This window comes from Populus alba, chromosome 14 (genome assembly GCF_005239225.2).
Source record: "Populus alba chromosome 14, ASM523922v2, whole genome shotgun sequence".
NCBI classification, from domain to species: Eukaryota; Viridiplantae; Streptophyta; class Magnoliopsida; order Malpighiales; family Salicaceae; genus Populus; species Populus alba.
Genome location: NC_133297.1, coordinates 15656738 through 15671278, shown reverse-complemented (window position 1 = coordinate 15671278; position 14541 = coordinate 15656738). Strand labels below are relative to the sequence as shown.

At 31.8% G+C, this 14541-nt stretch overlaps 1 non-coding gene across 1 annotated transcript; it reads right to left on the bottom strand.

The window, feature by feature from the left end:
• Window positions 1-10037: 10037 nt before the first annotated feature.
• LOC118041727 (small nucleolar RNA R71) lies at window positions 10038-10144 on the bottom strand. The gene has a single exon (XR_004686363.1). It is a non-coding gene; the product is annotated as a small nucleolar RNA R71 (small nucleolar RNA).
• Between the last annotated feature and the right edge of the window lie 4397 nt (window positions 10145-14541).

Genomic DNA, 14541 nt, shown 5'->3' with positions numbered 1-14541 from the left:
AAGTGAAATGAGTAGAGGTACTGGTGGTCGGAGTTTGCTGGGGGAGGAAGAAGAAAAAGTTGCAAAGGAGAGAGAAAGGCTGGAAGGAAAAGAGAGAGAGTCGCGATGGCTACTTGGTGGTATTGGCAACACGTGGTTGTGCTGGTTACTCAAGGCAAAGCTGGAGGAAGGAATGGTGACGGTGTTGGTTTCTTGTGGTGGAGGAGGAAATAAGAAAAAGCAGAAGAAAAAAAATCTACAGCGGGGAAAGAGAGGATCTCGCGGTGGCTGCCCTTATTGCCGGTGAGGATTTGGGTTCATGAGGAGGCTGAGCAGCCGTTTGTTGGTGGAGGAGAAAGGTTTTTGTGGGGTCTTCAATGGCTGAAGGCACAATAGAGAGAGAGAAAGAGAAGAAATGTGCAGAAACCAAAAAAAGCTAGTTTTTGGTTGACTTTGGACCCGATTTCCCCCCCTCAGGCCATGAAATTCATTTTTATTTATAAGCGGTGGAAGAGGGCAATCTTGTCTACACTAGGAAAAAATGTAGCCCTTCATTCAGTTGGTAAGGATCTAACCGTTGGCTCAAAGTAGGCATGGTGCACTGTTAAATTTGCAGCTGTAGGTTGCCTAACTTTCCCTCTTTGGGGTGGTGCCACGTCTGTTTCTTTGCCAGTGAGCCTGTGATGACCAAACCCATACGTAGAGGGATGTCTTATGATTTATTTTGTGCAAGTTTTGTCAAGTTTGGTGGACATTAGGTACATTAAATGCAGCTGCAAAGTAGATAACCAGATCATCTTTTCAGGAAAAAAAATGAAGAAGATAATGAACAATGTTGAACGACGCGCCGTCTGACCTTTTTTTTTTCTTCTTTTATGAAACGATGTCATTTTAGGTTTGCATTAGGGATTTTTTCCGATCTTCAATTTCATCCTCTAATTTACAATGACATGCAATTGTACCCCTAATTGACCATAACCTTTCGATTTAATGCAATTACGCCCATGATGAACTTCAATTGGAACCCTAAATTTACACTCCTTTTGCACTTAGATCCTTGGTCTCGGTTTTATGCATTTTAACCCCTAATTGACCATTAAGCTTTCAATATCTTCAATTTCACCCACGATTTCTTTTTTCAATTGAGCTCCTATGGTTTGGCTCCTATTACAGATTGGTCCTTGACTGTGAATTTTGTCAATTTGACCATTAATTGACCCCAAGACTTCAACTTTCTTGCAATTTGGCCCTTGATGTCAATCACTTAAATTGGTAAAAATTAAATTTGGTCTCTTAAAAGTCCAATATTCTCAATTAAGCCTAAATTAGGCTCCCAATCATAATTTTTTCACCAATTAAGCCCCAAATAAAATTAATTTGACCCATTTAAAGTATAATTAAGTCCTTGCACTTAATTAAATCCTTCAATTGGATCCAAATTAATTTTTAACCATAATTAATATTCAATTTGGCCCTTGATTGAATCAAATTGGCCTCCTAAAAATTTAATTATGTCATTGGACTTAATTTTTATGCAAATTCATCCAATAATCTTTAATTTGACATTGAATTTGTATTTTTTTCCTCCATTTTTAGGCATAATAGGTTACAATTAAGCTTTAAAATTTCCTCCAAAATTGCTGTTTGATTTCCCGACCTGCTTTCTTTACGTTGCCAGCCTTTATTTTATTTATTTTATTTTTATTTTTTAAAAAGTGAATTTTAGGGAGTAACCCAGAATTGGGTTATAACATATGCAATAATATGTTTTGTTTTGTGCATCAAGATATCTAAAATTTTTAAATATGCATTCAAAGAGACGATTCAATGATAAAATTTGAGATTTTATATTTTATATTTTTCAATATCTTCTTGTTTTTACAATCATATATATAAAATCACAGTATGAAAAGTCATAAACCTCAACATTTAGAATTAAGAACTAGATTTGCAGCATGTGACATATAATTTTTTTTTTCCATGTAAAAAAAGAACGTTGAAAAAAAAAATTGAGACTAAAGTTGTGTTGGATTTCTTGAATATCATACACACAATAAAAATAATAAAAAAAAATTATTCGGGAGTCTCTAGGATTTAATTAGAAAAATCTAGAGTTGTTTAGGGATTCATTACATGAAAATCTGATCTTCTTCGGCTTTGAATAATTCTTTAAAGGCTAAGTTGTTGTAAACCACAAGTTATCCAGTTATTCGACCTCCAAAGATAATCCACACGAACCACCAATGAGAAGTCTCCTCTCCTAAATCCATATTTAGGAGAGAGAGATTGTTTTTCCTAGAGTGTTAACTCTCTATTCTATGACTTATATAGTTTTTTTGTCTAACAATAACCATAAAAAAAAAAAAAAAAACAGAGGCATGGTTTACTATTTGCAAATTCCACAAAGCAAGGCATTTATCATTCAACTTTCATTAATCCATCCAGATAAACAAACTCTTATTAAATTCATATATCTGCTGAATACCTCTTAAACAAGATATTAATAAACCTTTTTTTTGTGCTCAAAATATCAACATATAGTTATGGGGCTTTACTTGGAAGAAAACAAAATTTTTGTTCTAATGTTTAAGATTACCTTCCTTGAGTTGAGATTATTATCTTCTTTTTTTTTTTTTTTTTTAATATATACATATAACTTAAAACACAATGCATCTTTAACTCATGTAACGAGCTTTCGGCTAATGACTCCCATACCAGTTGGTCTTAGGGCATTAGGTGATGAGACACCCCTACAAGCTTAGTAACTCGGGTTGCAGATACTGATACGTAGATAGTGCAATGTTTAATTCTCTTAAGCTTTTCTCCTCAACCCATGTAACAAGCGTTGGCCAATAGCTCTCAGGTCAATTAACTTTAGGGTATTAGGTGTTAAAACACCCCTTCGGGCTTAATTGCTTAGGTTAGGGAGGCTACGAAACCAAATTTATCTATGTTTTTATTATCATCATTTTTTTTGTTTTGTTTGAATTTTATTTTTTTTGCAAACTATATACTATCCGTTTTCCTTAGTTGTTACCTTTAACAAAAAAAACATAAATAATGTAATAATTCAATTTGCAACCCACAATTACATGTGTGTGAAAATGAAGATTTAATAATACTTGTTAAATGAGCATATGAGTAGAATTAAGTGATAACAATACGAGAGTTTGTAAACTTGAATATTTCAAGAAGTATTCTAATAGACCTTGTTAAGAATGTTTACTAAGATGTGTCTCAAGAGTCATTTTATCAAAAGAACTCCTTTATTCTGTCATCCTAGTAACAACAATTTTGTAAATAGTTTATGAAATAGAAAACACAGTTTTTTTTTTTTAATATCAAAATGAGACAGTGTCCCCAATGTCCTAAGGTAGAAAGATAGAGTATAGAAGACATCACCTGAAATAGCGAACACTGACAAACCTGAAACACACTTAAACAAAAATAAGAAACAACAAAACACAATAATAAAACCAAAAGACACAAAGTTTTTACAAACGAAGGCTCAAATCCAATCTAAGCTTTTTACGACTTTCCTTAGTTGACCAATTTATGCGACTCATGGAGGGATCAATTATAGGGATGAAAGATTGTAGTTGGTCAATCAATTGTTCAGTAGTAGCAGTAGAGATTATGATTTGTTGTGCTGAAGATGTTAGAAATTTTGTGTTCCACAACATGATCAAGAAAAGACAACAACTTATCATAAAAACCATTAACATTTAACAGACCTATGGGTTTATGGTGAATGTGCAATTGGGCCCAAGAGGATATATGAAAGATCTCTTCTAATGTGCCCAGACCACCTGGTAAGGCAATGAAGGCATCAGCATGTTTAAACATTGTATTCATTCAATCAGACATTGTGGAGACCTATAATTCCTCTCCAATTGTTTTTCCAATGATATCCTCTTATGCTAAAGCTTTGGGAACAAACCCCAAAACTTTACTACCTCCTAAAAATACAACTATTGACACTCCCCCCATTAACTCAAGGCTGCCTCCCCCATACACTAAATGAATCTTTCTCTCAGCTAGTACCTAACCAAGATAATTTGTTGATTCTAAAAACTCTATTTCCTTTCCAGGACTGGATCCATCAAAAACACAAATATTTTTTATGTGATAACTTGAGGAACTTACCATTTCTACGCAGTTCTATATTTAATGAATGTATGGGCTGAGTAGAAATGAAAGGAAGGAAGAGAAGAATTCATAAATGAAAAATTGAAAATGCAATCATACCACCTATATGTAGGTCAGTTGTAGTCTCACTCACTCAGTCTCTCTCTCTCTATTTATTTTGAAAAAGCATGTGTATATACAGGTAGTTGTGATTGTGGCTCACATCTTTCCTTGGTTTTACGACCAAGAACGACTTAAACTCCCTCTATGGGTCGGGGATAGGCTTCCCATCCAGTTTTCTTAAAAACTAGCAAACACGGTCTTTTTTAGTCAGATTCTCAAGACTAAGTCGAGCATGTTCTTTATGGAATTGTGGCCATAAATCATGAATTGCACGATGCACATCTCCACTAGGGTGTCTCAAGAGTCAATAGAAGATTATCTAAAGACCCTTTACTCAGGGCATCCTTAATGAATTGTATTTTATCTTCACGGTTTACAGATACCATTCCTAAAAAATGACATGTTGCATTATAAATCCATCTGGCACATCTGTGACAGACTTTCAGTCGTTTTGCACGATTTTTCTTTGAAAAGTGTTTTTACCTATTCCAAGCATGTATGAAATGAAAGAATTGGAGGACTCACCTAATAATCAGACCTTTTCTTCAATTAGGTAGCGAATATCTTTAGGAATTTCATGGTTCATTAACAACCTCAATCTTGCACATCTAGCACGGTAAATTTTTGTAATCGCATTCTAAGGCAGAGCGGGAAAATATTTTTTCAATTTTTCAAGAGTGGTGTCCATTTTCAAATGAGAATTAAAGGAGAGATTTAAAGAAAGGGGAAAGAGCAAAGAATTGCACAAATATATACAACGATATAAGTTATCATGGGAAACTGAAAGAACCAACTTAAGAGTCACAGAGTACTGTTATACGCCATTTAACCAGGGTATGAGAGACTAGCAAAAAAAAAGTCACACAAAAGAAACATAAAAAAAATGCGAGGAAAAAAAAATCAATCTTTATATACAGAATCACCTAATTCAACAGAGTCATGTTCAACTGAAAAATTATCAAAGTAAACTTTCAAACGATATTCATTTACCTTGAAAACATTATCATTCTTTGGATTCTCGATATCACAGGCTCCATATGGATACACATGTTTCACAATAAAAGGACCGCTCCATCTTGATCTTAGGTTTCCAGGAAATAAATGGAGTCGAGAATTATAAAGTAAGACTTTTTGACCAACATTAAATGTTTTTCTCAGTATTTTCTTGTCATGAAACTCTTTGATACTTGCTTTATGAATTCTTGAATTTTCCTATGCATCATTTCTTATTTCCTCAAGCTCATTTACTTGTAATTTTCACAGCTAACTAGCATCATCAAGGTTTGAATTGAAGCTTTAATATCTCAATAAGCTTCATGTTCAAGTTCTACAGGCAAGTGACAAGGTTTTACATAGACTAGTCTATAAGGTGACATACCTAATGATGTTTTATAAGCAGTTCGATAAGCCCAAAGTGCATCATTAAGTCTTAAAGACTAGTTTTTTCTATTAGGGTTCACTATTTTCTTCAACATCTGTTTGATCTCTCTATTAGCAAGTTCTACCTGTCCACTCATTTAGGGGTGATAAGGGGTGGCAACTTTATGTGTGATTTCATATTTCTTCATTAAAGACTCAAATGGCTTGTTGCAAAAATGTGTTTCGCCATCACTTATCATAGCTCGATGGATTCCAAATCGACTTAAAAATATTTTCTTTTAAAAACTTTATCACTGTTTTGTGATCATTGTTTCGACTTGGAATTGACTCTATCCATTTTGAAACATAATCTACTGCAACTAATATATGCAAGAAACCAAATGATGGAGGAAATGGACCCATGAAATCTATACCCTAATAGTCAAAGATTTCAATGACAAGAATAGGATTTAAAGGCATCATGTGACGTTTTGAAATAGATCCCAACTTTTGACAATTTTCACAAGTCTTACAGAATGTATGTGAGTCCTTGAACATGGTGGGCCAGTAAAATCCATTTTGTAAGATTTTTACAGTTGTCTTTCTTGATGAGAAATGACCCCCACATGCCTCAGAATGACAAAATTTAATGACACTACTTACCTCATTGTCAGGAATGCATGTTTGAAATATTTCATCAGGATAATATTTGAATAAATAAGGGTCATCCCATTAAAAGTTCTTCACTTTGTTCAAGAACTTTCTTTTGTCTTGGGTACTTCAATGAGCTGGCAATTGTCCTGAAACAAGAAAATTAACAATATTAGCAAACCAATGCATTGTAGAGACAGAAAATAAAGATTCATTAGGAAAGTAGTCATCGATTGGTGTGATGTCAGATCTCGAATCGGTTGTCAATCTTGACAAATGATCTGCGACAACATTTTCGGTGCCTTTCTTGTCTTTATTTGTGATATCAAATTCTTGAAGTAACAAAATCCACCACACCAATCTAGCCTTGGAATCTTTCTTAGATAGAAGATATTTCAATGATGCATGATCACTAAAAACGACAACAAGTGAGCTAACAAGATAAAATCTAAACTTGTCACATGCAAATACTACTGTAAGTAATTCTTTTTCAGTTGTAGTGTAATTCATTTGAGCACTATTTAAAGTTCTACTTGCATAGTAAATCACATAAGGTTTCTTATCTTTTCTTTGTCCCAAGACATCACCCATGGTATAATCATTAGCGTCACATATTATTTCAAAAGGTAATGACCAATCAAGAGGTTGAATGACAGTAGCAGAAGTAAGCAAACTTTTAAGTTTAATAAAGGCTTTTTCACATTGTTCAATCCATTCAAAAACATTTTCCCTTGTTAGAAGGATACATAATGGTTTAGATATTACACAAAAATCTTTGATGAACCTTCTATAAAAACTAGCATGTCCTAAGAATGATCTAATATCTTTAATAGATTTTAGTGTTGACAAGTTAGCAATTAACTCAATTTTAGAATTGTCAACCTCAATTCCTTTTGATGAAACAATGTGACAAAGTACAATGTTGTTTGTTACCGTAAAGTGACATTTTTTCCAATTCAGTACAAGATTCTTCTCTTCACATCTATTCAAAACCTTTTCCAAGTTAGTTAAACAATCATCAAATGAATCACCAAAAACAGAAAAATCATCCATAAAAATTTCAAGAAAACATTCAACCATATCACTGAATATCCTAAGCATGCATCTTTGAAATGTGGTTGATGCATTATATAATCCAAAAGGCATTCTTCAATATGCAAAAGTATCAAATAGACATGTGAAAGTAGTCTTCTCTTGATCTTTCAATGCAATTTCAATTTGGTTATAACTTGAATAGCCATTTAGGAAACAATAAAATTCATGACCTGCAACTCTTAATTTATTAGGAATTAATATTTTAACTTTTTCACTCCACTTTTTTCTATAAGATTATTCCAATCTTATATCCATGGTCATAAAGTTTGGAAGCTAATAAGGTTTAACATAGGGTTTTTCTTTTGTTGTCATTTTTATTTTTTTTTTCAATTTTGCCCTTCATCATTATGTTGTTTAATAATCCAGGTTGACTTAAAATGGATTATTTAAACCTTTTTTTCCTTATCATCTTTTATCTATTTATTTTTTTTTTTTGTATTTTTAATCATATTATTTAAATTATCAATTGAACCAATAACTTGTTAGTTTAATAGACCTTGAATCTAATATTTGATTTTTGAATCTAGAGTAGATAGAGTCCATAAAAAAAAATTTGCAAAGAAAATTACAAAGCTGTTATAATTATAGGATTTCTATTGCATCAAAACATTGTTTCTAAAATGTTCCTAGTTGATACTCTTTTAAAAATTAGATATTTATTAGAGTTATAGAGACTGCTACATATTATGTTCTTTCCTTTCTTAAAAAGAATAGTTGTTCTCATACGCTAAGATACAAGTGATTAGTACTTAAAAAGTTCATTTTTATCAAGGTTTTATATCATTATTTTGCACTTGAAGTATCAATAACTCCTTAACTAAAGCATGTTTTATAATAACATACCTAATAATATAAGATACCTTTAATTTATGGTAAATGTTCATTTTAAATGCAGGACTATCACATAAATGAAAGGATTGATTGATGAATTTAAGTACTGAAATTGAAAGGACAAAGAGAGGGCCAAACTTAGAAAACAGATGTTGGTGCGGTCCAAACTGGAATACTGTTCGGTAATTGGGCCATATCTAGAGCTGTAGATCTCGGATTTAGGTCTGCTTTATATGGATCGAAAGGTGAGACATAGGGCTACAACTTTCATTTGGAGTCCAAGATTTAAAAAGGTCATTTACAAGTCCATATTATAATAACAACGAAGAAGTCTGAATCTGTCAGACATTGTTCAATGTTCAGCCCATATCTCGAGTTCTAGAAGTCCAAATGATCTTAATTTTTTTTCCTAGAAAGATAAGACAATTTCCCAAAACTTTCATGCGTATAGGTGGTTCCAATTCTGATATTAGTAATGATGTTTTGTTCAGACAAGAAGATAAGGATTTTTACTAAATCAAGAGTTGGCCACCCACTTTACAATTAGTCATCAAATCAATAGTTCTAAATTTTGGCCTATAAAAGAAGGCATTTGCCATGCATTTAGTTGTTAACACTTGGTACAATAAATGTTTGGCACTCTCATAGCCCAACCGTATAGTATAACCTGCATAATCTAGATTTGTGTTGTATAACACCTGGTACAACAAATACTTGGCACTCTCATAGCCCAACCGTATGGTATAACCTACACCTGTGCTATGAAAGGAACTTGATTTGTTGTTAACATAAGTTAGCATCATGAATTCCTGACAATATTTAAAAATTTGTTGTTACTTAAATAAGATAATTAATATGATCATGTTAACAATTTATAATGAGCTATTAATGACAAATCATCCGATTGGAATCTCTTTTGTGTGTGGTTTCCAGTTGAATAATAAGAGTTTATATTATACTTGTTTGAAATACCATTAATGGATCCTCTAACCTTGACATTTTTTTTATCATTGTTTAATCATTACATTAATCTTCCATCTCAAAGTTCTCATCAACTTTTTCTTCTTTTTTTTATTATTATTAGTATTATTATTGTTGTTGTTGTTGTTGTTATATTATTGTTGTCTATAATTTATACAATTAACCTCCATGTGGTTCGACCCCGGTCTTGCCGACTTATTTATTACTTCGGCACTCTTACACTTGGGAGAAGACATTAATCTTCTGGTCGTGTCAAGTTTTTGGCGTTGTTGCCAGGGAGGTAAATTCTTGTATAAATTATAGTATTTATTTTATTTTCTCTCTTCACTTTTCTTGTATCTAACTTTGTTTCTTTTGTTTTGTTTCCTTTTGTTTTCTTTTCTTCTTCATTTTATTCTTTTTCTATACGTGCATGAGTGTTTGGTCACGTACATTAAATGGTAGACTTTGTAGTGTATCCTCATCATTTTTAAAAAATATGACCGAAGAAGATAACCGGTTACTTCATAATGAGAATAATGAGAATAACCGTGTTAGAATACTTAGAGATCACATGAATCCCACAAAAACAAGTGCACCCTCATGCAAAGTTTTCCCTCTAGATGCATCTTATTTTAATTTTAAGCCAGACATTATTCAACTTTTACCTTCTTTTCATGGTTGAGATCTAGAAAATCCATACTTGCATTTGAGAGAATTTGAAGAAGTTTGTAACACCTATAATGACTTAAATTGTAGCATGAATACCATTAGATTAAAGCTTTTTTCCTTTTTCATTAAAAGATAAAGCTAAAACATGGTTATAAAATCTTAGGTCAGGATCCATTCGTGCTTGGGATGAAATGCAACAATAATTTTGAAAGAAGTTTTTTTCATCTCACAGAACCACCTTTTTCAAAAGACAAATCACCACTTTCACTCAAAAACCAGGTGAAACATTTTATCAATGTTGGGATAGGTATCAAGACTTGCTTAATACTTGCCCTCATCATGGTTTTGAAACATGGAGATTGGTTTCATAATTTTATGAAGGGTTAACACCTAAAGATAGGCAAATGGTGGAATTGATGTGCAATGAAAATTTTGAAAATAAAGACCCTGATGAAGCAATGGAGTACCTAGACTTGCTAGCTGAAAATGCTCAAAATTGGGACACTACATGCACTTATGAGGCACCGGGTAAAACTCAACCTCATACATTTAGTGGAGGTATGTACAACCTTAGGGAAGATTATGACCTCCAAGCCAAATTTGCATCTTTAGCTAGAAAAGTCGAAGCACTAGAATTGAAAAAAAAAAAGTGGTTAATTAAAATCTATTCAAGAAATTATATGTCAAATCTATGAAACGAATGAGCATGTAACCAATGATTGTCCAACTTTGCCTTCTTTCAAGGAATGCCTCCATAAACAAGCCCATGCTTTAAACTGTTTCCAAAGGCCCAATCATAACCCATACTCGCAAACATACAACCCTGGTTGAAGAAACCACCCAAATTTAAATTGGAAGAGTGATAATAATAATGTATAAACTTCACAACCACTGTTTCAAGCACACCATAATTTCCAAAATTCTTATGGATATGCACCTTCTTATGCTCACCTTCTAGAAGAAATCTTGAGAAAACATTTCATGCATTCATTGAAAAGCAAGAAATAATCACCACTCAACTTGCTCAAAGCATGACAAATTTTAAGGATGCTCTTGCAAAATTCACATCTACTCTCAGTTTTCAAGAGAAAGGTAAGTTTTCATCTCAACCATAGCAAAATCCAAAGGGGCAATACAATGCAAATGCAAGTAGTTCCAAAAGCCAACACATGGATAAAGTCAAATCAATCATCACTCTTCGTAGTGGTAAGGTTATTGAAAAACCCACTCTTAAACTTTTGAGAAAGATGATGAGTCAATCTCTGAGGGTAAGGAAGGGATTGAATCTGAACATTGTAAAGAAAAGACTGATTCTCCGCCAGCACTTCCATTTTCTCATGCCATGACCAAACAAAGGAAAGTCAATCACAATTCTGAAATCCTTGAAACTTTCAAACAGGTAAAGATCAATATACCTTTGTTGGATGTTATTAAATAGGTACCTTCTTATGCTAAATTTTTGAAAGATTTATGCATTATGAAGAGAAAACTGAATGTGAAAAAAAAAAAGCATTTTTAGCCGAATAAGTAAGTGCTATTCTTCAGAACAATAATGCTTTGAAATATAAAGACCTGGTTATCCTACAATTTCTTGCTGTATTGGAAAACATAAAATTGAAAGAGCTTTACTTAATCTTGGAGCTAGTGTGAATTTACTTCCATATTCAGTTTTTCAAAGTCTCAATCTAGGTGAGTTAAAACCAACTTTTGTAACTCTTTTACTTGTTGATAGATCTGTAAAAGTGCCTAGAGGAATAGTTGAGGATGTGGTAGTACAAGTTAATAAATTCATTTACCCTGTAAATTTTATTGTCTTGGATGCACAACTTGTTGAAGCATGTAATTCAATTCCTGTTATTTTAGGACGTCAATTTCTTGAAACTTCTAATGCATTAATTAATTGTAGGAATGGGCTGAGAAAATTATCATTTGGAAACATGACATTGGAGATGAATATTTTCAACATTTACAAGCAACCTGAAGATGAGAATAATTTCTAGGAAGTGGACTTTATTGAAAAATTAGTTCATGATCAATTTCAAACCACTTTTAGTGAAATTGGGATTGATGAACCTGACGATTTGCAAATGGTCTATTTTCAGGAAGAATCAAAGTCAAAGAATTGGAGACCATAAATTGAAGAATTATCACTATGATCAATTGAGTCCATACCTTCAAGTGTTCAACTACCAAAACCTGATTTAAAGTCATTACCATTCAATCTTAAATACTCATTTTTGGGAGATAATGAAACATTTTCATTAATAATCTCTTCCAAACTTAATGCACATCAAGAAGGTAAGTTATTACAAACTCTGAAAATGCATAAAAATGCATTAGGATGGACTATAGCTGACATAAAAGGAACTAGCCATTTGATGTGCACACACATGATTTATTTGGAGGAAAATGTTAAACCCTCTAGAGAAGTGCAATAAAGGCTTAATCCTAATATGAAAAAAGTAGTGAAAAATAAAGTCATTAAGCTTCTAGATAATGGAATCATTTATCATATTTCTAACAGCAAATGGGTAAGTGGTACCCAAGAAGTCTGGAGTTACTATGATAACAAATGAGAAAAATGAGTTAATTCCAACTAGGACTATTACTGGTTGGCACATGTGCATTGACTATAGAAAACTTTATTCAATGACTAGAAAAAATCATTTCCCTTTATCAATGAGAATATGATAACTCCACAAAACAAGATGGGGCTCGATCTCCAGCAAATAAAATGTTAAAGAATGAAAACTCATGAAAATTATAATTTAAAAAGGTAAAAAAAAACTTTATCCGGACCCACACAGATCAAGATGCAAAATCTCTAACCTAGTTATGATTACCAGGGTGAACATGTTTAGAAGTAAATTGAATAATATCATGAAGCTAAATTATCGAACAACGCAATGTTGCAAGATAAAAATGAAAAAAAAAAATTAAAGAAAGCAATGGAAAAAAATAAGAGTCAATCTGGGTTAACCTACAAACCCGTGACCATGAAATTCTTGAATTATGTTCAATCAAGAAACTTAATTCCCAACCAATTTAATATTGAAAGATGAAAACGTGAGAACATATCAATTTAAAAAGCATGTCAAAGGAAAAAAAATAGCAAGAAAAGGAATGGAGATCAAATTTGATAAGGAAAAAAACTCACAAAGGATGAAATTGTTAAAAAAAAATAATCAGGATAACCCAATAGAAAGGAAATGAAAATAAAACTACAAAGACCAATTTCCAATAAATCAAATGTTAAAGGATGAAATTGAAATAATTAAATTTAAAAAAGTTTCCATAAAAAGTCAATCTTTGAAACCAATGACCATGGCCCTAAACCTAGGATTAACCCCGTAACAATAACAAAAAAAGAATCTTAGTTAACTCGAGTTAACCCATAGACTTCGTGATCATGACATAAGATTAGAATAACCCAATAGAAAAGAAAAAAAAAATATAGGAAGACCAATTTCAAATAAATTAAATGTTAAAGAATGAAATTGAAATAAATCAATTTTTTTTTTTAAAAAAAAGGACCTAAAAAAAGTCAACCAATGTTAACCTTTGAAACTAGAGATTATGGCCATGAACCCGAAACTAATCTCATAAAAACAAATCATAAAAAATAATAAAGCAAATCTCTAAAAAAAAGGTAAGAAATAAAAGCAGCAGCTTTAAAAAAGAAAAGAAAATAACATGCCAACCTGGTCTAATCTCTAAAACTCACAACCCATGAAATCATTGAATCAATCAAGAAACTTAATTCCCAACCAATTTAACTTTGAAGGGTGAAATCATGAAAAAAAGTCATTTTAAAAAACTTATCAAAGAAAAAAAGATAGTAAAAAATAAGAATAGGGATCAAATTTAAAAGAAAACAAAAACTCATGGAGAATGAAAATCTAAAACAAATCTAAAAAATAATCTCAAACAAAATAAACAGCAATCAAAAGAATGACGACTAAATTTAAAAAATAAAAAAGGGTGAAATTGAAAAAAAATATATAATTTTATAGCTTATTAAAAATTTAAAAATAGTAATCAAAAGAATAGAAACCAAATCTGAAAGATTAAAAATTAAAAGATGGTGAAATTGAAAAATATTTGTACTTTCATGGCTTATTAAAAAAACTATAATCAAAATGACAAAAACCAAATGTGAAGAAGAAATAAATTGCAAGGGCTGATTTAATTTTTTGAAGGGACTAATGTGAAATTCAATGGTGAAGAGAGAGACAAAGGAAAAAAAATGGTCACTGATGCTAAACTCGATGCTTGTTAGGGGCACGCGCTGCACCATTTCATCGAGGGCGTTGGGTCTTTTCAAACACTGCCCTAAAATGCGATGCTTAGTGGCTGCGTGACCTTTCACGCAAGGGTCGTCTACACATTGGCTAGTATTATGCATTCTCCATAAGGTTTGTTTTAAAATTATATTTAATAAATATAATTTATAATAATGCCTTGAGTATTCTTGAACTTTAATTTATAATAATGCCTTGAGTATTCTTGAAATTTAAAATAAAACCAATGTAAAAAAAAAAAAAAAAAGACCCTCTAGTGAGAGTTTTGTTGGTTTTGTTTTTAAGAGCATCAAAGTAATTATATTATTTTAAAAAATTATAAATACAAAAATATCCCCGAGTAGCAGGCTTTAGATTATTTTATTCTAGAGTTAAATTAGTAATTTTACTTTACAAAAAAATGAAATTACTAATCTAACCTCATACAATTTGTAAAAGACAA